Source organism: Mus musculus, chromosome 12 (assembly GCF_000001635.26).
Source record: "Mus musculus strain C57BL/6J chromosome 12, GRCm38.p6 C57BL/6J".
NCBI classification, from domain to species: Eukaryota; Metazoa; Chordata; class Mammalia; order Rodentia; family Muridae; genus Mus; species Mus musculus.
The window spans coordinates 72,605,967-72,630,363 of record NC_000078.6 but is presented as its reverse complement, the minus strand read 5'-3'; the positions used below and the strand labels follow the sequence as shown (position 1 = coordinate 72,630,363).

The 24,397-nt window shown below is 41.9% G+C and overlaps 2 pseudogenes; one reads left to right on the top strand and one right to left on the bottom strand.

The window, feature by feature from the left end:
- On the top strand, window positions 1,343–10,245 carry Gm4756 (predicted gene 4756; annotated as a pseudogene).
- On the bottom strand, window positions 8,617–9,627 carry Ly6e-ps1 (lymphocyte antigen 6 complex, locus E, pseudogene 1; annotated as a pseudogene).

The following is a 24,397-nucleotide window of genomic DNA, read 5'->3' as shown; positions in this document are numbered from 1 at the left end:
GCTCCTGATTTTGTTGATTCTTTGTATATTTCCTTTTGTTTCTATTGGATTGATTTCAACCCTGAGTTTGATTATTTCCCGCTGTCTACTCCTCTTGGGGGAATTTGCTTCCTTTTGTTCTAGGGCTTTTAGGTGTGCTGTCAAGCTACTTGTGTATGCTCTCTCCAGATTATTTTTGGAGGCACTCAGAGCTATGAATTTTCCTCTTAGGAATGCTTTCATTGTGTCCCATAAGTTTGGATATGTTGTGTCTTCATTTTCATTAACTTCTAAAAAGTCTTTAATTTCTTTCTTTATTTCTTCCTTGACCAAGGTATCATTGAGTAGAGTATTGTTCAGCTTCCACGTGTATGTGGGCTTTTTATTATTTATGTTGTTATTAAAGATCAGCCCTAGTCCGTGGCGATCTGATAGGATGCATGGGATTATTTCAACATTTTTGTATCTGTTTTGTAACTGATTATATGGTCAATTTTGGAGAAGGTACAATGGGGTGCTGAGAAAAAAGGTATATCTTTTTGTTTTAGGATAAAATGTTCTATAGATATCAGTTAAACCCATTTGTTTAATAACTTCTGTTAGTTTCACTGTGTCTCTGTTTAGTTTGTTTCCAGGATCTGTCCATTGATGAGAGTGGGGTGTTGAGGTCTCCCACTATTATTGTGTGTGGTCCAATGTGTGCTTTGAGCTTTACTAAAGTTTCTTTAACGAATGTGGATGCCCTTGCATTTGGAGCATAGATGTTCAGAATTTAGAGTTTATCTTGGTAAATTTTACCTTTGATGAGTATCAAGTGAGTATCCCTCCTTATCTTTTTTGATAACTTTAGGTTGAAAGTTGATTTTATTCGATATTAGAATGGTGCTTCAGCTTGTTTCTTGGGACCATTTGCTTGGAAAATTGTTTTCCAGCCTTTTACTCTGAGGTAGTGTCTGTCTGTGTCATTGAGGTCGGTTTCCTGTAAGCAGCAAAATGTTGGGTCCTGTTTACATAATCAGTCTGTTAGTCTATGTCTTTTTATTGGGGAATTGAGTCCATTAAGAGATATTAAGGAAAAGTGATTATTGTTTTCTGTAAATTTTTTGTTAGAGTTGGAATTTTGTTCATGTGGCTATCTTCTTTTAGGTTTGTTGAAATAATACTTTCTTGCTTTTTCTTAATTTCCCTCCTTCTTGAATTCACAACTGTTGATCACTGAGACAGTATCCCTAAGTATTTAAAGACATTTCAGTTTTTTGGGTTTGTTTGTTTTGTTTTGTTTTTTGTTCCTATTGCAACTTTTTTTTTTTTTTTTTTTTTTTTTTTTTTTTTTTTTTTTTAAAGTCCACTCAGTGTCTGTGTTCTCTTGGAACCAGCATGGCTCATTCCAAAGTACCCAGGCAGTGCAGCCCTGGACAGAGTCAGTGGACCTGGCACACCCAGAACACTCACTCCTCCCCTGCCTGCACCCCGAGAGGAGCCAGAGTCCAGGGCTGTATAATTTAGCTGTAGTTGCCTTTTTCTAGCTGCGATGGACATCGAGTTCTGGATACTGGCGTTGTGCGCCCTGCTGCTGCCAGCCTTTGGGCTGCTGAGCTTCCTGCGCTTGGATAGTGACCTGACGCTGCTGTGGGCTTCGTGGATGGGCCGGCGTCCTGGTGAGAACCTTCTGTGACCTCCAGCTTCAAGTGGGAGTTCTGATCTCTGCTGGGTAGGGTCCTCCTGGGCTGCTTCTAGTCGTCAAAGCCTCAGTGGTCCAGCCTGAGCCTTTCCTAGGGTTAAGGGTTAGGGACGAAGAGACTGGGTAAAGGGCGCAGGCATTTTTGGCTTTGTTTTGTTTTGTTTTTCGAGACAGAGTTTCTCTGTGTAGCTCTGGCTGTCCTAAGAACTCAGAAATCCACTTGGCTCTGCTTCCCAAGTGCTGGGATTAAAGGCGTGTGCCACCACCGCCTGGCTTGGAGGAATTGTTTAAGAACCTGTCCATGGCTCTGTCTGTTCTGGAATTTACTGTGTAGATCAGGCTGGCCTTGAACTCACAAAGATCTGCTTACTTCTGCCTCCTGGGTGCTGGGATCAAAGGTGTGTGTCCCCTCCTGTTTTGCTTCTCTGGGATATCTGAGCATCACTATCCCATGCATATTCCTGCCAACTCTCCTCTTTCTTCCGCAGAACAGGCACTGATTGGCATGGTGGTGTGGGTTACTGGAGCGTCAAGTGGCATTGGTGAGGAGCTAGCTTTCCAGTTATCTAAACTAGGGGTCTCTCTGGTGCTGTCAGCCCGAAGGGCGCAGGAGCTGGAGCGGGTGAAGAGAAGATGCCTGGGTGAGTCAATTCCCAACACCAGCCGTGCTTCCCAGCAGTGAGAATCCAAACTCAGCCCAGCTTTGGAAGTCAGGGAAAACGTAAGATTGTTTTGTATAGTTCGTGCTGGCTCCAGAGCTTCATGCGTGCATGCGTGCGTACATGTGCCCAGACCTCCTCGTCTGTCACTTTTTTTTTTAAATTAGGTATTTTCTTCATTTACATTTCCAGTGCTATCCCAAAAGTCCCCCATACCCTCCCCTCCCAAAACTCCCCTACCCACCCACTCCCACTTCTTGGCCCTGGCGTTCCCCTGTACTGGGGCATATAAAGTTTGCACGACCAATGGGCCTCTCTTTCCACTGATGACTGACTAGGCCATCTTCTGATACATATGCAAGCTAGAGACACGAGCTCCGGGGGGTACTGGTTAGTTCATATTGTTGTTCCACCTATAGGGTTGCAGATCCCTTTAGCTTCTTGGGTACTTTTTCTCCTCCATTGGGAGCCCTGTGATCCATCTAATAGCTGACTGTGAGCATCCACTTCTGTGTTTGTTAGGCCCCAGCATAGTCTCACCTCTTAAGCAGCAGTGTTTTCTTGCCTTTTTTTTCTTTTCAGCCACCTTTCTTCCTTCCTCCCTTCCTTTCCTTCTTCCTTCCTTCCTTCCTTTCTTTCTCTCTCTCTTTCTTTTTCAATTTTATTTATTTTTTAAATTTATTTTTACACTCCATATTTTATTCCCCGCCCCCCCATCCACCCTCCAACTGTTCCACATCCCACACCTCCTCCCCACCTTCTGTTGCCACATAGATATCCCCACTCTCCTCCCCACCTGACCTCTAAACTCCCTGGGGCCTCCAGTCTCTTGAGGGTTAGAGCATCATCTCTGAATGAACACAGAACCTGAGGTTCTCTACTGTATGTGTTGGGGGCCTCATATCAGCTGGTGTATGCTGTCTGTTTGGTTGTCCAGTGTTTGAGAGATCTCAGGGGTCCAGATTAATTGCGACTGCTGGTCCTCCTACAGGATGGCTCAACTCTTCAGCTTCTTTCAGCCTTCCCTAATTCAACAACAGGGGTCAGCTGCTTCTGTCCATTGGTTGGGTGCAAATATCTGCTAGTGACTCTTTCAGTTGCTTGTTGGGTCTTTCAGAGGGCAGTCATGATAGGTCCCTTTTTGTGAACATTCCATAGCCTCAGTCGTTGTATCAGGCCTTGGGTCCTCCCCTTGAGCTGGATCCCACTTTGGGCCCATTGCTGGACCTTCTTTTCCTCAGGCTCCTCTCCATTTCCATCCTGTAATTCTTTCAGACAGGAACAATTATGAGTCAGAGATGTGACTGTGGGATGGCAACCCCATCCCTCACTTGATGCCCTGTCTTCCTGCTGGGGTTGGGCTCTATAAGTTCCCTGTCCCTACTGTCTGGCATTTCATCTAAGGTCCCCTCCAGCCCCCCTTGAGTCCTGAGAGTCTCTCACCTCCCAGGTCTCTGGTTTCAGCTACCTTTCTACTCTCATTTTTATTTTCACAGATTCTTGCCCATTCTGTCAGCGTTGGTGGAACAAATGTTGGGTAGTGATCAAATGACTTATAAGTTGCTTGAGAAGAAGAATACATCGACTCCTATCCATAACATACAAATTTGATTATTGAAATACTCATGGAAGGGGCAACCATGCTATTTTGCCGTTTTTTGAGTTTTAACATAATCATGTTCAATAAGAAAGCTGACTCGGGTAAAAAAAAAAAGTCATTGTTTAGTTGAGTTGATTCTGAGTTTCCCCCCAGAATATATTTTTGGATGACTTCTTTTTATTTTAATCACTGACTTTTTTGCTTGAGTTGATTAACTCTCCAGCAATGAGAATTTGTTGTCCTGTTACTGCTCAACGAAGCCACACTCCTCTCTCTGGATACTGCTACCAAAGACCCCGGTACCAGTGGCCCATGCTGGTAATGAGTTTCATTCAACAGGCTGTATGTTGAATGTATTCCCTGTGTTCCCACACTGTTCCCCCTTTCTTTTCCCACTTTTCCATTAGCTTATATTCTTTTCACATCTGCTTTCATCACACACACACACACACACACACACACACACACCTTTACTTTATGTCTCTTATTAGTTATTTCTAGCTTTATTTCATTATGTTACGTTAAATTACAAGAAAACAAATTTAAGGTCTTTGGTTTTTGATAGATCACTTTAATGATCTCAAATGTTACCTGCTTTCAATATAGTATGATGGGCTCCTAATAAGCATACAGAGTCTGTAGCTAGTGTGTGGATAGTATGATGATGTAGCTAGTGTGTGGATAGTATGATGGGCTCCTAATAAGCATACAGAGTCTGTAGCTAGTGTGTGGATAGTATGATGGGCTCCTAATAAGCATAGAGTCTGTAGCTAGTGTGTGGATAGTATGATGATGTAGCTAGTGTGTGGATAGTATGATGGGCTCCTAATAAGCATACAGAGTCTGTAGCTAGTGTGTGGATAGTATGATAATGTAGCTAGTGTGTGGATAGTATGATGGGCTCCTAATAAGCATACAGAGTCTGTAGCTAGTGTGTGGAATATTCTGCAGAAGCCTGATAGTTTTATTTGATTTATTGTGAGACTTAACTGCAATTTCTTTATTGATTTTTTTTTTCTGTTTGTTTGAGTGATTGACAGTTGAGTATTATTTTATCTGCCTCTTACGTCCTGTTATATACAGTTAGGCACCCTGTGTTAACGTCATGTGCACTTACACTTGCTCTAGCCTTGCGGTGCATCCTCCTCCTATTCCAATTTTGGTTCAATACTCTTTTATGGGTTACACATATAAATAATGTTTGATCTTGATTACATTTCACTTGATATATTAACTTATGTTACTTCCCTGATGGCGTGCACGCATAGGCACCTCCCACATGCCACATGTGTCTTAAAAAGTTGGATCTTGTTTCTTAATCCAGTAAGCAGATGTGTATCTTTCTGGAGACTTAAGAGAGCACACACACTAAGGGTCATTATTGAGAGGACTAGCTTTGTTAGTTGATGAAACTTTTTTTATTTTTCTGGTTGTCCCAATCGTTTTCTGCTCTTTCCTTTTTCCTTTGTTTGCCCTAATTGTTTGCTGGAAATGACTGTTTTTTTAGTTCTCTTTTGTACATTTTTCCTCCCAAGAAGTCTATTGTGTGGCTCTCACTGATCAAGATTATATTTTACCATTCTCCGTGTAGTTTATAAGCCCCTCATGGCTTATCAAGGCTTTTCTTCATTGTGTAGATGTCACAGAAGGCTCTCCGCTCATGTCTTCTTGGGTTCTAAGCACTTTTGTTCTTGAATGTCCATTTCTTCCCTACATTTGGAACCTCTCTCTAGATTCTCTATATCATTGATTTTTTTTTTTTTTACTTCAGGTCTTGCGTCTTCCCCAACAAAGTACTTATTTACTTACTTACTTAATTTTTTGTTTGTTTTCGGCTTTTTTTTGAAGCAGGGTTTCTCTATGTAGCCTTGGCTATCCTGGAACTCGATCTGTACAATAGTCAGTGTGGCCTTGAATTCAGAGATTCAGCTGCCTCTGCCTCCCAAGTGCTGGGATTAAAGACATGGGCCACCACAGCACACATCATCCCCTAAAAATTCCTAGGATTGAGTTCTTAATCATGTTTTGGGTATTGTGGTAGTGCTTTCTTCAGGTTTTTTTCCTCTTCTTTCTTCCTTCCTTCCTTCCTTCCTTCCTTCCTTCCTTCCTTCCTTCCTTCCTTCCTTCCTCTCTCTCTCTCTCTCTCTCTCTCTCTCTCTCTCTCTCTTTCTTTCTTTCTTTCTTTCTTTCTTTCTTTCTTTCTTGATGTTTGAATGTGGCATTGAACCCAAGCCCACTGTTTTTTTTTAATCAAATCTCAGTTGCTCTATTTTACCAATGAAGACTCAGGAGCCAGATGCTGCGGTGAAAGCCTGCTAGCTCAGAGAAACAGAGAAAGCCGCTTACCTTCCTCCACAACTGACACCACCTCACACACAAAGTTCTCCTTCTCTACACCAAAAAACCCCCTTCAATCTGAATGTCCCTTCCTTCTCTCCCTGTGTGCCTCTCCATCCGTTTTCCTAACTCCCTCTTACACTTTATTATTTATTTTTTTCTTTTCTTTTCTATGTTCACTCCCTGTCAACTGATTGTTTGCTCTGCCTCTTGACCCATGGTCGACTTAAATAATCCTGTTTACAACAAACAGAAAGCTCTTGGATTAAAGGTGTGTGCTAGGGCTGAGCTGTGGCCACAACTGGAAAGATTTTTTTTTTTTTCCCCAGTGAATCTTAGTGTTCACAGTCTGATCAAATAGCCAGCAACCCCCACCTTCCCTTTCATGCCTCCAGTTTCTTCGTCCACTTGATCTAGTCTATTGAGAGCACTGCTAAATTTACATTCTTGTTGTTGTTGTTGTTGTTTGGCTTTTGTCAGCAACTCAGTTTCCTTGCTGAATTTCGCACCCGTGCTTCTGCCTTTATCATTTCTTTTTCTCTTTCTCTTTCTTTTTTTGCCTTGATCTTTTCTGTTGCTAATATTTTATAGGATGGTACAATAAAGAATAGCACACAAGCAACAGAATTAGGTAACTATAAGAAGAGGAATCCAAAGGGAACCATACATGCTTATTTATAAGGAAAGAAAATATCAAAAATGCTAAAAGTATCAAGGAAAAAAGAGAAGCAATTGCACAAGGAGGGGAAGGAGGTATAGGGATATCTCTTTCGTCTGGCATCTAAAGATTAGTCTGCTCGGTACAGGGAAGGAACTGAGTCCTGAAGTTTGAGTCTCTTATCTTTCTGACCAAGTAGTCTGTTGTTGACCACAGTCATGTGGCAAATATCCAGCAGCTTTCCTTCTTGGTGGAGCTTTTCTTCTTTTTGTACCAGGAGCATCTGATGGTCACTTGAAGCTTTGCAGTTTATGAGCAGGGGGCTGATCCCATGCCACACAGACTCCCTTGGAGTGACTATGTGTGCCCGATGTGTCTCCTGCCTGGGGTGGGGCTTGGGAAGAGGAAACAGCACCGATTGGCATCTGCTCAGGCAATCTCTGTGCTTTATAAATCACTTCATTAAAGGCTTGGCGGTGGCTCAGGGTAGAGCACTTGCCTAGCACAGGTAAGAATCTGTGTTCAATCTCTAATTCTGCAAAATAATAAAATCTGCTTCTTAGTGTCTGCTTTCTATATAATCTGGCAGCAGGGCCCTGGACTCTACCTGATCTAAATGAAACTCACTGATTCTGGAACTCTGTGAAAGAACATCTAAGGCCTGGGTGGAGATGGAGATTTAACACTGGCTAGTATGAAGTCCCGGGTTCAGTTGCCAGACCAAATTAAAATGAAGAATAACAATGACACTTTGTGGGTTTTTTTTTTTTTTGGTTTTTTCGAGACAGGGTTTCTCTGTATAGCCCTGGCTGTCCTGGAACTCACTTTGTAGACCAGGCTGGCCTTGAACTCAGAAATCCACCTGCCTCTGCCTCCCGAGTGCTGGGATTAAAGGAGTGTGCCACCACGCCCAACTTCCTTTTTTTTTTTTTTAACTAATGCTTTCTTTTCTTTTTAAATTTATTTATTTATTTTATGTATGTGTGTACACTGTAGCAGTACAGATGGTTGTGAGCCTTCATGTGATTGTGTTTGCTTAGTCCCTGCTCTATCTGGCCCAGAGATTTATTTATTATTATACATAAGTACACTGTAGCTGTCTTCAGACGCACCAGAAGAGGGCATCAGATCTCATTACAGGTGGTTGTTAGCCACCATGTGGTTTCTGGGATTTGAACTCAGGACCTTCGGAAGAGCAGTCAGTGCTCTTACCGTCTGAGCCATCTCGCCAGCCTCATGAGCATATTTCAAGACAAATGTAGCTATACTAATAAATGAGCTGTGGGTTTCTATTGTGCATTTTTTTGTTTTTGTGGTTTGTTCTGTTTTGTTTGCGGTAGAATAATCTTGGTTTTGCCAGAGTTCTTTCATGAGTCCCACTACGTCTCTCCATGCCTTTGGAAAGATGCAGGGATCGACTTAGTAAGAGCAGGAAAGAGCTTGATTGGCTTGTAGCGTGACTTTATCACTAATGTGCTGATGTGTCTTAATTCAGAGAATGGCAACATGAGAGAAAACGACATACTGGTTTTGCCTCTTGACCTGGCTGACACAAGTTCCCATGATATTGCTACCAAAGCTGTTCTCCAGGAGTTTGGGAGAGTAAGTAGCAATTTTTGTTGATAGAATATGCCTTACATCACTTTTCCCACTTTGGTTAAAATTGCCAAAGAGTTTTTTTTTTTTTTTTTTTTTTTTTTTTGGTGGGAACAGCTTATTGTGGGCACTAGAATAGCAGCAGGAAGCCAATGTGGGCAGAGAGGGCAGGATGGGACTCAACTGCATCGGGTGGTGGGAGCCTTCATCTGCCCTCCATGGGCAGCCTCCTGAACAGAGTACAAGGTGGGTATAGTGATACCAGGGGAAGGAGTTTTGGTGGCAACACAGGCCTTCTGCTCTAGACTCTGTAAGGTCTTCTTTGCCCACCCCAGAATCCAAGTGGCTTCATTCACACACAGATACACTGAGCACACAAATGTACATCCATTTGGGCTAGACATCCTTGTCAGTGTGTCTACAAGATTCAGGGCTGACTCTGGTACTCTTGAGACTCCAAGGAGATCTTCATCCCTTCGCTGGTTCCCCAAGGGAGATTATAGGACTGGCTCTGGAAGCAAGGGTAGCCAGTACCATTTCAACAGAGCAGGTATGGGTGAATTTGCTACTTAGCCCCGACGTTGAGAGAGTGTGGAGGGGAACTAGACACACCCAGGAGGAGCTGAAGGTTCCTAGGGTCCTCTGGGACCTAAGGGGAGCTGGGCTTTTCCTGAGCTGGGGGGAGGGGATATGGAGAACACATGGGGGATGGTCAGGGGCTCAGCTACAGCAGAGCCAGCAAGCTAAGCAGGAGTCCAAGGTCCAGTAGTGAGATACTGGCACGAAGTCCGAAATTGCAGAAGGGGCTTTGGCAGCAGTAGCTGTTCACGGGTGCCACACTGAGATTGATATTGATGTTCTCACGGGGCAGGTCGGAGAGCAGCCCTTGTTCAGGGTATAGCCAAGGTTGATATTCCCAAAGCCGGCAGCAGCAGATAACGTGGTACAGTAATTGTCTGTGTTCTGGCATAAAACTGATCAGAGCAGGAGAAGCACATCAGGGAATGAACTTGCTCCATGCCCAGAAGGGCTCCCCGCACCACAGGCAGGAAGACTCTCATGCTGGAAGTGGTAGACATCTGCTGAAGGCTCACAAGCCAAAAAAGCCTACTCCAGGGGAAGCGGCCTCGAAGATAATACCAAAACCTTAGGTCCTGGAGATCTTTAAAGGCTGAATGCCGCCAAAGAGATTCTTATCTGTGGCGACTCATTCAAAGACATTCACATGGGATGCAATAGTGGATCAGGTCTATCACTTCTATTTCTTGATCTCTGGGTCTTGGACTTTAGGTCATTAGTTTTTTTGTTTGTTTGTTTGTGTTTTTTTTTTTTTTTTTTGCTTTTTTTTTTTTAATCTTTTCAACTCATAATTCCTATTGTAGACAAAAGGGCCAAAAACTCACAACTATGATATTTATGAGTTTTGGTGTATTTTTGTGAATTATTACTCAAACTGAATAGGTGAATTCTATTGATTTTTCTTCTTATTTTGTTTGTGTTTTGTTTTGTTTCAAGCTAGGGTCTTACTAAGTAGCTCTAATTGTTCTGGTACATATTGTATAGACCGAATTGGCCTAGAACTCAGAGAGATCTTGCTTGCCTCTACCTCCCAAGTGCTGGGATTAAAGGCATGCATCCCTATACCTGAATTGATTGTATCTTCTTACAGTTGACTTTAGAAATGTAACATTGCTGTATTGATTCGTTGAATTAACAACATAACCACTCATCACTAGGAATTCCATTCATAGACCATGTCTTAGGGTTTCTATTCCTGCATAAAACATTATGGCCAAGAAGCAAGTTGGGGAGGAAAGGGTTTATTCGGCTTACAATTCCACACAGCTGTTTATCACCAAGGAAGTCAGGACTGGAACTCAAACAGGTCAGGAAGCAGGAGCTGATGCAGAGGCCATGGAGGGATGTTCTTTACTGGCTTGCTTCCCCTGGCTTGCTCAGCCTGCTCTCTTATAGAACCAAGACTACCAGCCCAAAGATGATCCCACCCACAAGGGGCCTTTCCCCCTTGATCACTCACTAATTGAGAAAATGCCTTATAGTTGTATCTCATGGAGGCATTTCCTCAACTGAAGCTCCTTTCTCTGTGATAACTCCAGCTGTGTCAAGTTGACACAAAACTAGCCAGGACAGACCATCTCTAAAGAATCTTCTTTCTGACTTTATTTAATTAGATTGACATTCTGGTCAACAATGGTGGAGAAACCAATTATTGCTTTGCTGTGGATGCCAACCTGGATGTCTTCAAGGTGCTAATGGAGGTGAACTACTTAGGGACAGTGTCATTGACCAAGAGTGTTCTACCTCATATGATGGAGAGAAAGCAAGGAAAGATTGTGATCATGAACAGCCTTGCGGGAATTGTACCCAGCCCTCTTTGCTGTGGGTATATTGCCAGCAAACATGCTCTTCGGGTAAGGCTGTTTCAACTCAATTCTGTTAGCATTGACTGCAATGTGCATGGGGGATTTGTCCATCAGTGGGTGAGGTTGATGGAACTAAGGGACAATGGGCCACAGAAAGAGAACAACTTTGAGGCTACAACACCAGTCAATAACCAAAAATATTAGAGATGTGCATGGTTACTATTTATTCAACAGATTTTTTTTATTGTGTACCTGCATGAGATGAATCCTGGGGAGAAAGATTATTTTTGATCTAGCAAGTATAATGTTGTCTTATGCCTTAGCCCATTGCTACATTTTCAAGACAAATTGTGAGTCTACCCTTTCTTCTCTGCTCTTATTCTTTTAAAAAAAATTTGTATTATTTAAGTGCATTTTATATATCAAACATAGTAATAATATTGAGTATTTTGAGAATCAAATAATACATAAAATTTTGTTTAACTTTTATATTCATATCCTTGCATACCCTAAAAATATCATTAATGAATATTTAATACTATCCATAATTGAGGATCCTATATCTAATGTTGAATATTAAATTGTTTCAAAACATACAAAATATTCTTTGGGAATTAAGCATAGTAAAAGAGCATAAAATATTAAAAATGATCATTAAGAAATATATTCAAAAGCCCTTATATGATACCATCTGACATAGTAAGAAAATATTAAAAAAGCATTATATATCTGTGTACATTGTCTAACAATCAGTTTACTTAAAAAGATTATCAGTGTTTCTAGGAGAGAAATTATTTTATCAGTAAGTATATTTAAAAATTTTCAAAATAGCACAAACTCTTTGAAGTTAAAGATTAAGAAAATGCTAATTTCAAGCACAGTGAGAAAAATTATCAATAACATTTCCAGACATAATTATTATTTTAAGATATAATTCATTGTTATGTCTCCCTTTTTATTTCTGATTTTATTAATTTGGATACTGTTTCTGTGCTCTCTGGTTAGTCGGGCTAAGGGTTTACCTATCTTGTTGATTTTCTCAAAGAACCAACTCCTGGTTTTGTTGATTCTTTGTATGGTTCTTTTTGTTTCTATTTAGTTGATTTCAGCCCTGAGTTGACTATTTCCTGCCATCTACTCCTCTTGTGTGTATTTGCTTCTTTTTGTTCTAGAGCTTTCAGGTATGCTGTCAAGTTGCTAGTGTAAGCTCTCTCCAGTTTCTTTTTGAAGGCACTTAGAGCTATGAGTTTCCTCTTACCACTGCTTTCATTGTGTCCCATAAGTTTTGGTATGATGTGTTTTCATTTCCATTAAATTCTAAAAAGCCTTTAATTTCTTTCTTTATTTCTTCATTGACCAAGTTATCATCGAGGAGAGCATTGTTCAGCTTCCATGTGTATGTGTGCTTTCTGTTGTTTTTGTTGTATTTAAGACCAGCCTTCGTCTGTGGTGATCTGATAGGGTGCATGAGATAGATTATTTCAATCTTCATGTGTCTGTTGAGGCCTGTTTTGTGACCAAATTATATGGTCAATTTTGGAGTAGGTACCATGAAGTGCTGAGAAGAACGTATATTCTTCTGTTTTAGGATGAAGTACTCTATAAATATCTGTTAAATCTTTTTGGTTCATAACTTCTGTTAGTTTCACGGTGTCTCTGTTTAGTTTCTGTTTCCATGATCTGTCCATTACTGAGAGTGGGGTGTTGAAGTCTCCCACTATTATTATGTGGAGTATGATGTGTGCCTGGAGATTTAATAAGTTTTTCATTTTTTATTTTTTATGAATCTGGGTGTCCTTACATTTGCAGCATAGATATTCAGAATTGAGAATTAATCTCAGTAGATTTTTTCCTTTGATCAGTGTGAAGTGTCCTTCCTTATCTCTTTGGATAACTTTAGGTTGAAAGTCAATTTTATTTGATATTAGAATGGCTTCTCCAGCTTGTTTTTTGGGACCACTTGCTTGGAAAAATTTTTTCCAACCTTTTACTCTGAGGTATTATCTGTCTTTGACACTGAGGTGAGTTTCCTGTATGCAGCAAAATGTTGGGTCCTGTTTACATAACCAGTCTGTTAGTCTATGTCTTTTTATTGGGGAACTGAGTCTATTGATATTAAGAGATATTAAGGGAAAGTGATTGTTGCTTCCTGTTATTTTTACTGTTAGAGGTGGAATTATGTCTATTTGGCTATCTTCTTTTTGGTTTGTTAAAAGAAGATTGCTTTCTTGCTATTTCTAGGGTGTAGTTTCCCTCCTTGTGTTGGAGTTTTTCATTTATTATCCTTTGAAGGGCTGAGTTTATGGAAAGATATTATGTAAATTTGGTTTTGTCATGGAATATCTTGTTTTTTCCATCTGTGGTAATTGAGAGTTTTGCTGGGTATAGTAGCCTGGGCTGGCATTTGTGTTCTCTTAGGGTCTGTATGACATCTTTCCAGAATCTTCTAGGTTTCATAGTCTTTGGTGAGAATCTGGTATAATTCTGATAGGTTTACCTTTATATGTTACTTGACCTTTCTCCCTTACTGCTTTTAATATTCTTTCTTTGTTTAGTGCATCTGATAGGGTGCATGAGACAGATTATTTCAATCTTCATGTATCTATTGAGGCCTGTTTTGTGACCAAATTATATGGTCAATTTTGATTATTATGTGACAGGAGGTATTTCTTTTCTGATCCAGTCTATTTGCAGTCCTGTAGGCTTCTTGTATGTTCATGGGCACCTTTTTCTCTAGGTTAGGGAAGTTTTCTTCTATAATTTTGTTGAAGATATTTACTAGCCCTTTAAGTTGGGAATCTTCACTCTCTTCTATGCCTATTAACCTTAGGTTTCATCTTCTCATTGTGTCCTGGATTTCCTGGCTATTTGGGTTAGGAACTTTTTGCTTTTTGCATTTTCTTTGACTGTTGTGTCAAGGTTTTCTATGGTATTCTGCACCTGAGATTCTCTCTTCTATCTCTTGTATCCTGTTTGGTGATGCTTGCATCTATGACTCTTTTATCTCTTTTCTAGGTTTTCTAACTCCAGAGTTGTCTCCCTATGTGATTTCTTTGTTGTTTCTATTTCCATTTTTAGATCTTGGATGGTTATATTCATTTCCTGCTCCTGTTTGATTGTGTTTTCCTGTAATTCTTTAAGGTATTTTTGTGTTTCCTCTAGCTATTTACCTGTGTTCTCCTGTATTTTTTAAAGGTAGTTATTTATGTCCATTTTAATGTCCTCTATCATCATCATGAGAAGTGATTTTAGATCCAAATCTTGCTTTTCTAGTGTGATGGTGTATCCAGGACTTGCTATGGTGGGAGAATTGGGTTCTGATGATGCCAAGTAACCTTGGTTTCTGTTGCTTATGTTCTTATGCTTACCTCCCGCCATCTGATTATCTCCAGTGCTATGTGCCCTCATTATATTTGACTAGACCCTGTCCTTCCTGTGATCCTGGTTGTGTCAGAGCTCCTCAGAGTTCAGCTGTCTCTGTGATCCCCTGAGATCCTGGTGTATTCAAGCTCCAGGGATCCTGTGATCCTGTGATTTTGTGATCCTGGGTGTGTTAGAGCACCTGGGAATGGAGCTTCCTCTTGGTGTTGTGGAACTGGCTTCAGAGTTTGTGCCCAAGTTCTGGTCAGGGTAGCTGCCCTTATTCTATATTTGAGAGTACCAGATAATTGGTTCTGGGCTCCATATCCCTCCTAAGAAAACATGAAGTCTTATCATTCTGGTTTCATAAAAAAAAAAAAAAAAAAGAAAGAAAGAAAATTAAGGGAAAGGCTAGGAGAAAAGCTTGGTCAGTTTTATCTTATGGGTAATGAGCATCAGAACAAAATGAATTCTTAGGTTGGCTTAAGAATGAAACTAACACTAAGAGGTGGTGGCATATGGTTTTAATCCCAGCACTTGGGAGACAGATCTTTAAGTTCAAGGCCAACCTGGTCTACATAGTAGGTTCCAGGATAGACAGGACTACACAGAGGAAAAAAAAAATCTATCTCGATAAAACAAAAAACAAAGAATGAAAAGAAAGCAATGATAAGGCTGGTGATTAAAAACCACATAAATATCAATACATCCAGGGGGAGCAACAGTGGCAACTGACCAGACCCCCAGAGCTCCCAGGGACTGGACCACTATGTGGGGAGCCACCCTCACATTTGCCATTATAAGATGGCGCTGACAGCTGTGTTCTAAGTAGTAAATAATCTGCACATGTGCAGGGGCAGTTTTCCCCGCCATGTACTCTGCCTTTCTCGTGATGACAACTGGGCTGATGGGCTGCAGCCAATCAGGGAGTGACATGTCCTAGGCGGAGGATAATTCTCCTTAAAAGGGACGGGGTTTTGCCATTCTCGCTCTTGCTCCTGAAGATGTAAGCAATAAAGCTTTTGCCGCAGAAGATTCTGGTTTGTTGCGTCTTTCCTGGCCGGTCGCGAACGCGGGTAAGACCACTAACCAAAGATTACACATGGAGTGACCTGTGGCTCTGGCTCCATATGTGACAGAGGATGGCCTTGTTGGACATCAGTGGGAGGAGCAGCCCTTGGGCCTGAGGGTGTTCCCCAGTATAGGGGAATGCCAGGGCAGGAAGGCAGGAGTGGATGGGTGGGTGGGGGAGCACCCTCAAGGAGGCAGAGGGAGGGGGGATGGAATACAGACTTTCTGAAGTGGAGACGTGGAAAGGGGAAAACAATTGAAATGTAAAAAAGAGAATATCCAATTAAGACCCCCCCCCAAAAAAAACAGAGAAAAAATCAAGAACTTCTGGTTCTCCTACCTTCAACCTCCCATGTGCTGAGATTATAGGTGTAGACTAGCACTCATAGTTTGAAAGAAGTTGTTTTTTTTTTTAAGATTTATTTATTTATTTATTATATCTAAGTACACTGTAGCTGCCCTCAGATACTCCAGAAGAGGGCATCAGATTTCATTACAGATGGTTGTGAGCCACCATGTGGTTGCTGGGATTTGAACTGGGGACCTTTGGAAGAGCAGTCGGCGCTCTTAACCACTGAGCCATATCACCAGCCCTTGAAAGAGGTTTTAATGAAATATTTTACCATTGGAATTGTAGGATGTAGTGGTTCAGGTCACCATAGTTCCATAGAAATTGAAGGTGTGGTCCAGCAGGATCCTCCTCCGCCTCACAGAGCAGACAGGTGCACAGTGATGAAGGTCGGTAGCACAGATGCTCTCCTCAGACTTAGTTTGGGCCTGTCAATCAACTCCTGTAGAGACAGTCCCATCTCAGATAGGCAGAGGCAGTTGAGTACAGACCCCATCTGTTGGCATTCAACTTATAAGACATGTAGAATGTGCTTTGTGAAAACCAGAAGCTTTGTTTCATCTGTCTTCCAAGGCTCTGTTTCATGACTGGATTTAATGGGTTGGCAAAATGTGCCCAGTTGATGAGCCTGTGAGTCACTGTAGCTGATGAGGTCTGAGATCTATACCAATCTATGGAGGTGTGTGTGAGTGTGTGTGTCTCTGTGTGTGTATGCATATACACAATACACGTATATTACATATGTACATATGTATTATGGGTGTTTTTTACTTGATTATATGTCTATAAACCAGGTGTGTGCCTGGTTCTTACAGAGGCCAAAAGGGGATGTCAGATCCCTTAAGACTGGAATTATAGGTGGTTGTGAGGCACCATGTGGGTGCTGAGAATCCAACCAGGATCTTCAGGAAGAGTGGCCAGTGCTCTTAGCCACTGAACTTTCTCTCCAGGCCTAGAGATACAAATTTAGAGGGCAACTTGATACTGTGTCCATATAATAAAATAATAATAGTGTGTTCATTCCTGGTCTAGCTTCTTTTACAAGTCCAAAAGAAGGCAATCCTATTGTGTTCATGACTACCTATGTATTAGTCACCAACCTGAACTTACTTCACAGAAATTAATTCACCAGTATAAAATGCTAATATAAATTGAAAATGAATTTATCCATGGTAGTTTTTGTAAAGTTCCATGTAACGGTGAATTAATTAGTCTGCTTTGGCTCCTGGCAAGTCTCATGTGTGTTGTACCTGCCCAAGGGCTCTGGATTCACTAATGATACACACACACACACACACACACACACACACACACACATACACACACACACACAGAGCAGCTAATTTTGATATGCCTTGCTTGACTAGCTCAATGGTTGGGCACCCTAAACCTCTCCGTAGCTAGCACACACTCCCCTCCAGTAATCCTGGCTTAATACCTTCTAAATCTCTATTTTTATCTTTGCTGCCCTGTTACTTTCTAGGCAATCCCACACAGGGCCGCATTCCTGTCCACCTACATTGCTGGATGATTTCTCTCCTGCAGCTCTTAAATCTGATCCCACTGCCTCCAAGTAATGGCGATTCTCCTCTTCTCCTCCCTCTCTCCCTTGGTCCCTTGGCCATGCAATCTAAAGGTCCTGCTGCCCATTGATACAGCAATTCTTTATTACTACTGGAACTCAGCGTGGGGCAGGGACACTCAACATCTGGAAGTGTGGCTTTTGGGTGTCAAATTAAGACAAAGCATTAGAACCAATTCCTGTCAGTTTTGTTTGTTTGTTGTTGTTTGCCTTCAGCCTACTGCTAGCTTAGCATCCATTGAGCCCCTAGGATCTGGCAAGATCTGAGAGTCCCTACTTGGGTTGCCTGTGGTTACGATCCATCACACAGGGGTCCATGCCCATGAGCTGTCCTTCACTCAAGCATTTTAGAGTACAGTTCCTCAAATCATGGGAAACCGAGATGAAATAAGACCTGTGTTTAATTTTATTTTTCTCATTTCTTTCTTCTTTTATTGCCTATTAGGGGTTTGCTAATGCACTCCGAACTGAACTTTTGGACCATCCAGGTATAACATTGTCTACTATTTGCCCAGGACCTGTGCATTCAAATATTTACCAGAATTATCTTACTAGAGAAGCCATTAAGGTAAACATTTTTAACTTGAAAATAGTTGGGATATTTTACTATTTATCCCACAGCATCGAATGATATAGATGAGTGCTTCTGTCAGAAGTAATTATGAATTAGCCACATAACCACCCTTGTTCTGAGACTTGACAACATTAGCCGGCAATGTTTGGTATCCAGTTTTTATAAGGCTAATGAAATCACTACAATATCAGTGCCAAGTTGGCCACCCTGTCCACTGTTGTACAATAACTCTGTAGCTGGTAATAAAGTCCCTTTTTATCTTCTTCTACCTCATTGCCACCAATGGGTGGGGTTTCATTTTTGTGAGATTTTCATATGGCTTTTGAAATGATAACAGTTACTAGGCACTGCGGTAAAGGACATGAGGAGCTTTGATCTTTCAGTTAGCCAGTACCATCTCCACTGGTTCCAACGATTCCAATGAGGCTTGGTGGAACATTATGGAAGCTTATAATGCCAACTAGCACTTGTAGAAACTTGTAATGAGTGCAAGGCTCCATATTGCATGGGTCCCACTGACTCCTTCCTAATATAACATTTCTGTTAAAAAAAGAAAAAGGCTTGATAAATCTTCAGCATCCTTTTCCTTTAACTTTTTAAAGGCCAGATGGCCTAAACCTCAGGAGTTTCCCAAGATGGCAACAAGCCGCTGTGTCCAGCTAATACTAGTCTCCATGGCCAATGATCTGGAGGAAGTCTGGATAGCTAATCAGCCTGCCTTGTTTCGGACATATGTGTGGCAGTATGTGCCAATCCGGGACTGGATAATTTCAAGGACGCAATGGAAGAAAAGAATTGAAATATTTAGGATTACCATGGTATGAGTGACTTACTTGTTTTCCAGTAGTAAAATGTTTATCTTGCATGAAAATATGAAGTCTTGAAATGCTTTAGGATAGTTTTTGCTAACATCCAGACCCAGCTTACAATATAAATACCAAAAAATACATAAGCAGCATCCTATCATCACATGTCACTGACAACTTCCCATAGATCACCACTGGTCTAGGTGTTCCAGAAGTTTCACATGGCAAGCAATGTTTTCTTCTATACTTACTGACTGAGAAAGTAAGTTTCAGAAAACTTTCTTCTCTGTTCCTTCCCATCATCTCCTACCTAGCCTTCCATCTTAACTCAGGAGTCACTTCTTTAAAGGGCTACTTTCCCTCCTTTCTACTTCTCCTGGGGACAGGAGACCCTCAGCCCTTGAGCATTTTGTTCCACTTTCTGAACAACCCACCACACTAAAACAATGCACACACACGCACACACACACACACACACACACACACACACACACACACACACACACATGCACACACAGGGCAGTCCTTAGTGTCTTGTCCCTAAATCACTCTGCCCAACTCAGATGTGAAGGGAACAAGGCTTACTACAACACTGAGTGGGGAATACTACCTTTCTGAAAGTTTCATACATTCACATCACAGCAAATATAATGAGGTAAGCTTAAAACCTTTCCTTATAGTTATATATAAGAAAGCCATTTCTGGGTACTGTTTTCATTGCTGAAGTTGTTTCCTCTGTATGCTTTGTGGCAAGAATTTTCTGAGATTTAGTTTTACTTATGTATTTGTATATTTTTTATGGGTGTGTATCTGCTACCTGTCTGTGGGTGCCCGTGAAGGCCAGAAGAGTGTCAGGATGCCTCCTGATGTAGGTGCTAGGATCCAAACTCTGGTCTTCTGGAAGAACAGCAAGTACTTTTTAACTGTTCAGCTATCTCTCCACTAAAAACTACAACCACTAAAGACCATTGTTACTATACAGCTGGGTATGGGGGCACATCTAGTTAATCCCAACACTTGAAGCAGAAGCAGAGACAAATGGATCGCTATGAATTTGAGGCTATCCTGTTCTACAGTGAGTTTCAAGTTCCAGGATAGCCAGGGCTACACAATAAAGAAGCCATGTCTTAAAAACAAACAAGCAAACAACAAACAAACTTAAACCAAGCAAACAGGCGAACAACAACAAAACCAGATAAATAAAAAATCACTATAAAAGAGGGTCCAAACATAGATTCTGTAATCTACCAGTAACTAAGCAGTCTTCTCTAGTCTTTAGATAACTAATTACTTCTATCCTTCTTTGTTGTAGTGAAAATGAATTGGGTAAGGGAAAGCCAAGAGAAAACTTTAAGAACATGCTTAAAGACATTAAGATTATAAAACATTTACATGGTATCCTAAAATGTAGAGGTTGAAATACCATGAGGAGGGCCTTTTGCTGTCTACCAGGTTGAAATGCAGACCAGCTTTCTTTGTGTCCAATGACTTAGCATTCTAGTTCTGGGTCTTGGTCATGTGAGATGGTTGAGGCAGACTTTGTGGAAAGCTACCTGAGTTTTGAATCAGGAGGATGGCTTAGGAAGTTCAGTGGACATAGAAGCCCTGAGAGGAAATAATTATGTACAAGAGAGATCAGTACCCTAGGTTAGAACTGAGATACCTGGGTTCAAATCCCAGGTCCATGGACTACTCGTCTATGGCCTTAAGCAGGTCACTCCTCAGATTCAAGTGGCTCAACTACACAATGGGGAGTCAGTTGATGGTAGTTGACCCATCCAGCAGGTCCAGTTATTTGAGGGTCTCAAGGGGACCTTCTCCTAAGAACCAAATGGTGGGTAGAGAGAGACGAGAACCTTGTGCAATGAACGACACACAGAAGCAGTCTGAGTAGCATCAAGGTCTCTCTGTATTAGTAAGGCTCAAGGTTTAAATGCACAAGCCAAAGGGGAAGTACTTCTCAGCAGGAAGAATGGGGCAGCAGAAATGCACCTCAGCAGGAGGGATGGGGCATCAGAAAAAGAGGAAGTACTTCTCAGCAGGAGGGATGGGGCAGTGGAAATTTTTCTTTTGGCGACTACTCAGGGAAGCAGGAACTTGGTGGTATCAGGGTACATCTTGAGGTCAGGACATCCAGTGCTGACTTAGGGCTGGAACAATCTGTGGTTGTTCTCGGAGCAGTGCATCGGTGGCCTGATTTTGACCCCCTTTTCTTCTTGGGGGTGGGGGGGGAGAGGCCCAATTCAGAGATCAGGACAATTGTGTTGTCTTAATGGCTCCCAACAGGTAGTAACCAGTCATAGAGCTATTATGGGCATTAAGTAAGAATACAGGGGCAGAGGAACCTCCTAAACATAGCCTGGAGTTTGGTCAAGGCTGCTGTCCTTTTATTCTCCATTTCAAGTTGAGTTTGGGAGTAGCAAGGGTAGATGCTTGGGTTGTTTCCCTGTTGTGACTCTTACAAACCGTAACATGAAGATGGAAATGCATATTGCTTCTTTATCCTGGTTTCAGTTCCTCACAGTGTGTACCCTGGTGTGATTTATGCTGGAGATTTTATTCTCCAAAGCTTTGTCTCCATGCTGAACCTCCATTAAGAAGTAGGGCCCAGAGGTACCACCCTCGGGAGGGATGAATGGACTTCTCACAGGACTCTGGGAGTTCTAGAGCAAGTAAGTTGTCATAAAGCATAGCTACCCAATATGATTGGCTTACTTTTCTATTTCTCTCCAGGATGACCCAGAAGGTGATCATGACAAGAGGCCGAGTAAATGAGGCTCCACAGTCCTGCACTTTTGGCTATCAAATGGGTAAGATGAAAAGTCAATTTTCTTACAACCACAACTCTACTTGCTAAACATCACGTCACATCATTCCCAGTGTGAAGGGTCCGGAGGAGTTAACACACTGTTCCTATAACCTCGATACCAGTTAACATTTTCAGTGTTTCATGATAAGACACAGAGAGAAGACATGGCAGAGATGGTCCCTCAAAGGGAAAGAGGGAGCATGCTACTTCCAGGTGCACACTTTTTCAGAACGGTTCACATTGTGTAGCCCTGACTGTCCTGGAACTCATTCTGTAGACCAGGCTGACCTAGAACTCAGAAATCTGCCTGCCTCTGCCTCCCAAGTGCTGGGATTAAAGGCGTGTGCCACCACTGCCTGGCGACTCTTTTTTTTTTTTTTTTTTTTTTTTTTTTTTTTTTGGTTTTTCGACACAGGGTTTCTCTGTATAGCCCTGGCTGTCCTGGAACTCACTCTGTAGACCAGGCTGGCCTCGAACTCAGAAATCCGCCTGCCTCTGCCTCCCGAGTGCTGGGATTAAAGGCGTGTGCCACCACGCCCGGTCCACCTAGCAACTCTTATGTTGGGATAAAGTAAAAGTATCTTATGTATAATGTATATATCAAATAATATGATTTGAATATCATTATGATTTGATTTTGATTATTGAATAATTTGATATAAGTGATTCTTTTGTCTTTCCCTTTTTCCTTTTCTTTATTCCTCCTTTTCTTTTCCTTCTTCTCTTCTCTTCTCTTCTCTTCTCTTCTCTTCTCTTCTCTTTTCTTTCTTCCTCCCTCTCTCCCTTCTTTTTGTCTTTCCTTCTCTCCCCCTTCTCCCGAGAGGGTCTTACTGTGCAACCCTCGCCTGAAACTAGCCTCTAACTCACACTGAACCTCCTGCCTCTGCCTCTACCACTTGAGTGCTAAGATTAAAGACACACAACACATACAGTTTTAAGTACAAGAAAATAGAAAATTTCAGATTATAAGACTCGCTACCAAATGGAGAAGAGACCGAGGGAAAGGAAGTCCAGCAATCAGCCTAACTTGGGATCCATCTCAAGGGGAGGCTTCAATGCCTGGCATTATTACTGATGCTGTGGTGTGCTTACAGACAGAAGCTTAGCATGACTGTCCTCTGAGAGGCCTAACAAGAAGCTGACTGAGACAGATGCAGATACTTACACTCAACTAGTGGACTGAAGTTGGGGACCACTATGGTTTCAAAAGAAAGTTGGCCTCTTAGTCAGAATCCACCTGCCACAGCCTCCAGAATGTTGGAATTTTAGGCATCTGATTCTCTGCTGTCCTTCATTTTAATCTTTGATTTAACTCTTTCAATGTGAGTTGAATTGCCATGAATATTGAAAAAATGGATAATTATACTACATAATTGAATAAAATAGCATTTAATTATTATTATTTCTTTTTGTGTGTGTCTGTTTATGTTTGTAGACCCATGGTCAATCTCAGTTGTCATGCCTCAGATACCACTCACCTTGAGTTTTGGTTTGTTTGTGTTGCTTGACCCTTCCCTCCACTCTGCCCAGTGTTCCCCCAGATCCATTCCTCCTCTATTTTCTTTTTAAAAAAAGAGCAGGCCTCTTAGCGGTATCAACTGAACATGGCATAAGAGTTTACAGTAATTTACAATCTGAGGGTTTGTGCCTAGTTTTACTGCATCAACTCAGCCACAAAACCTTTGACCTTCAATCTGTCCTGTCTGCAAGATATGCTGGGGTAATAGTGTCACAGAACTTATGGGAGTGGCTAACTATCTTAATCAGGATTTGTATCCCTGCACAAAACATCATGACCAAGAAGCAAGTTGGGGAGGAAAGAGTTTATTCAGCTTACACTTCCACATTGCTGTTCATCACCAAAGGAAGTCAGGACAGGAACTCACACAGGTCAGGAACTTGGAGGCAAGAGCTGATACAGAGGCCATGGAGGGGTGCTGCGTACTGGATTGCTTTTCCTGGCTTGCTCAGTTTTGTTTTGTTTTGTTTTTTCTTATAGAACCCAAGACTACCAGCCCAAGGATGGCACCACCCACAATGGGCTCTCCCACCCTTGATCAGTAATTGAGAAAATGCCTTACAGCTGGATCTCATGGAGGCATTTCCTCAAGGGGCTCCTTTCTCTGTGATAACTCCAGCCTGTGTCAAGATGACACACAAAACCAGCCAGTACACCAAGCAACGAGAGGTCCAATGCCACACCTGACACAGCCCGGATGACCGAAAACCAGAGGCTGGACAGTCCCGAGACCCAGAATAGAACCAGATGTGACTGGAGAAAAGAAACTCAATGAAATGATTCCTAATGATATTCTACATATACTTGGATACCAGAGCTTAGCCCAATTGTCATCAGACAGGTGTCATTTAGCAACTGATGAGCACAAATGCAAAGGCCTAGAACCAAACAGTAGGCAGAGCCAGGGGAACCCTTCAGAAGAGAGGGAGGAAGGATTGTAGGAGCCAGAGGTGTTGAGGACATAGGAAAACCCACAGAATCAAATAAGCAGGGCTCAGAGGAGCTCACAGAAACTGAAGCAATAATCACAGAACCTATACGGGTCTAACCTAGATCCTCTGCATAAATGTTATAGTTGTATAGCTTGGTGTTTTTGTGGGACTCCTAACATTGGGAGTGGAGGCATCTCTGACTCTTGCCTGCTATTGGGACCCCTTTCTTCCTGCTGGGTCCACTCTGTGGTGCCTATAGCATATCAAAGCTCATGCTGGCCTCCGGGCTCCCCCAGTATTACAGGTACACATTTCAGAGTCCTGGCTGGCATCCTAGCTTCCCCCCCCCCAAACTTCCTCCCAATCACAGGCTTTCCGTATCCCAGCTGCTCAGTTTCCTTAGAACCCTGCTTCTTTGATATGTACCCTCTTTCTCTGTCTCCCTCTTTCCTGCCTCCTACTTGGCTGTGTCTGGTCTGCTAGGCATGTTCAGTCATCTAC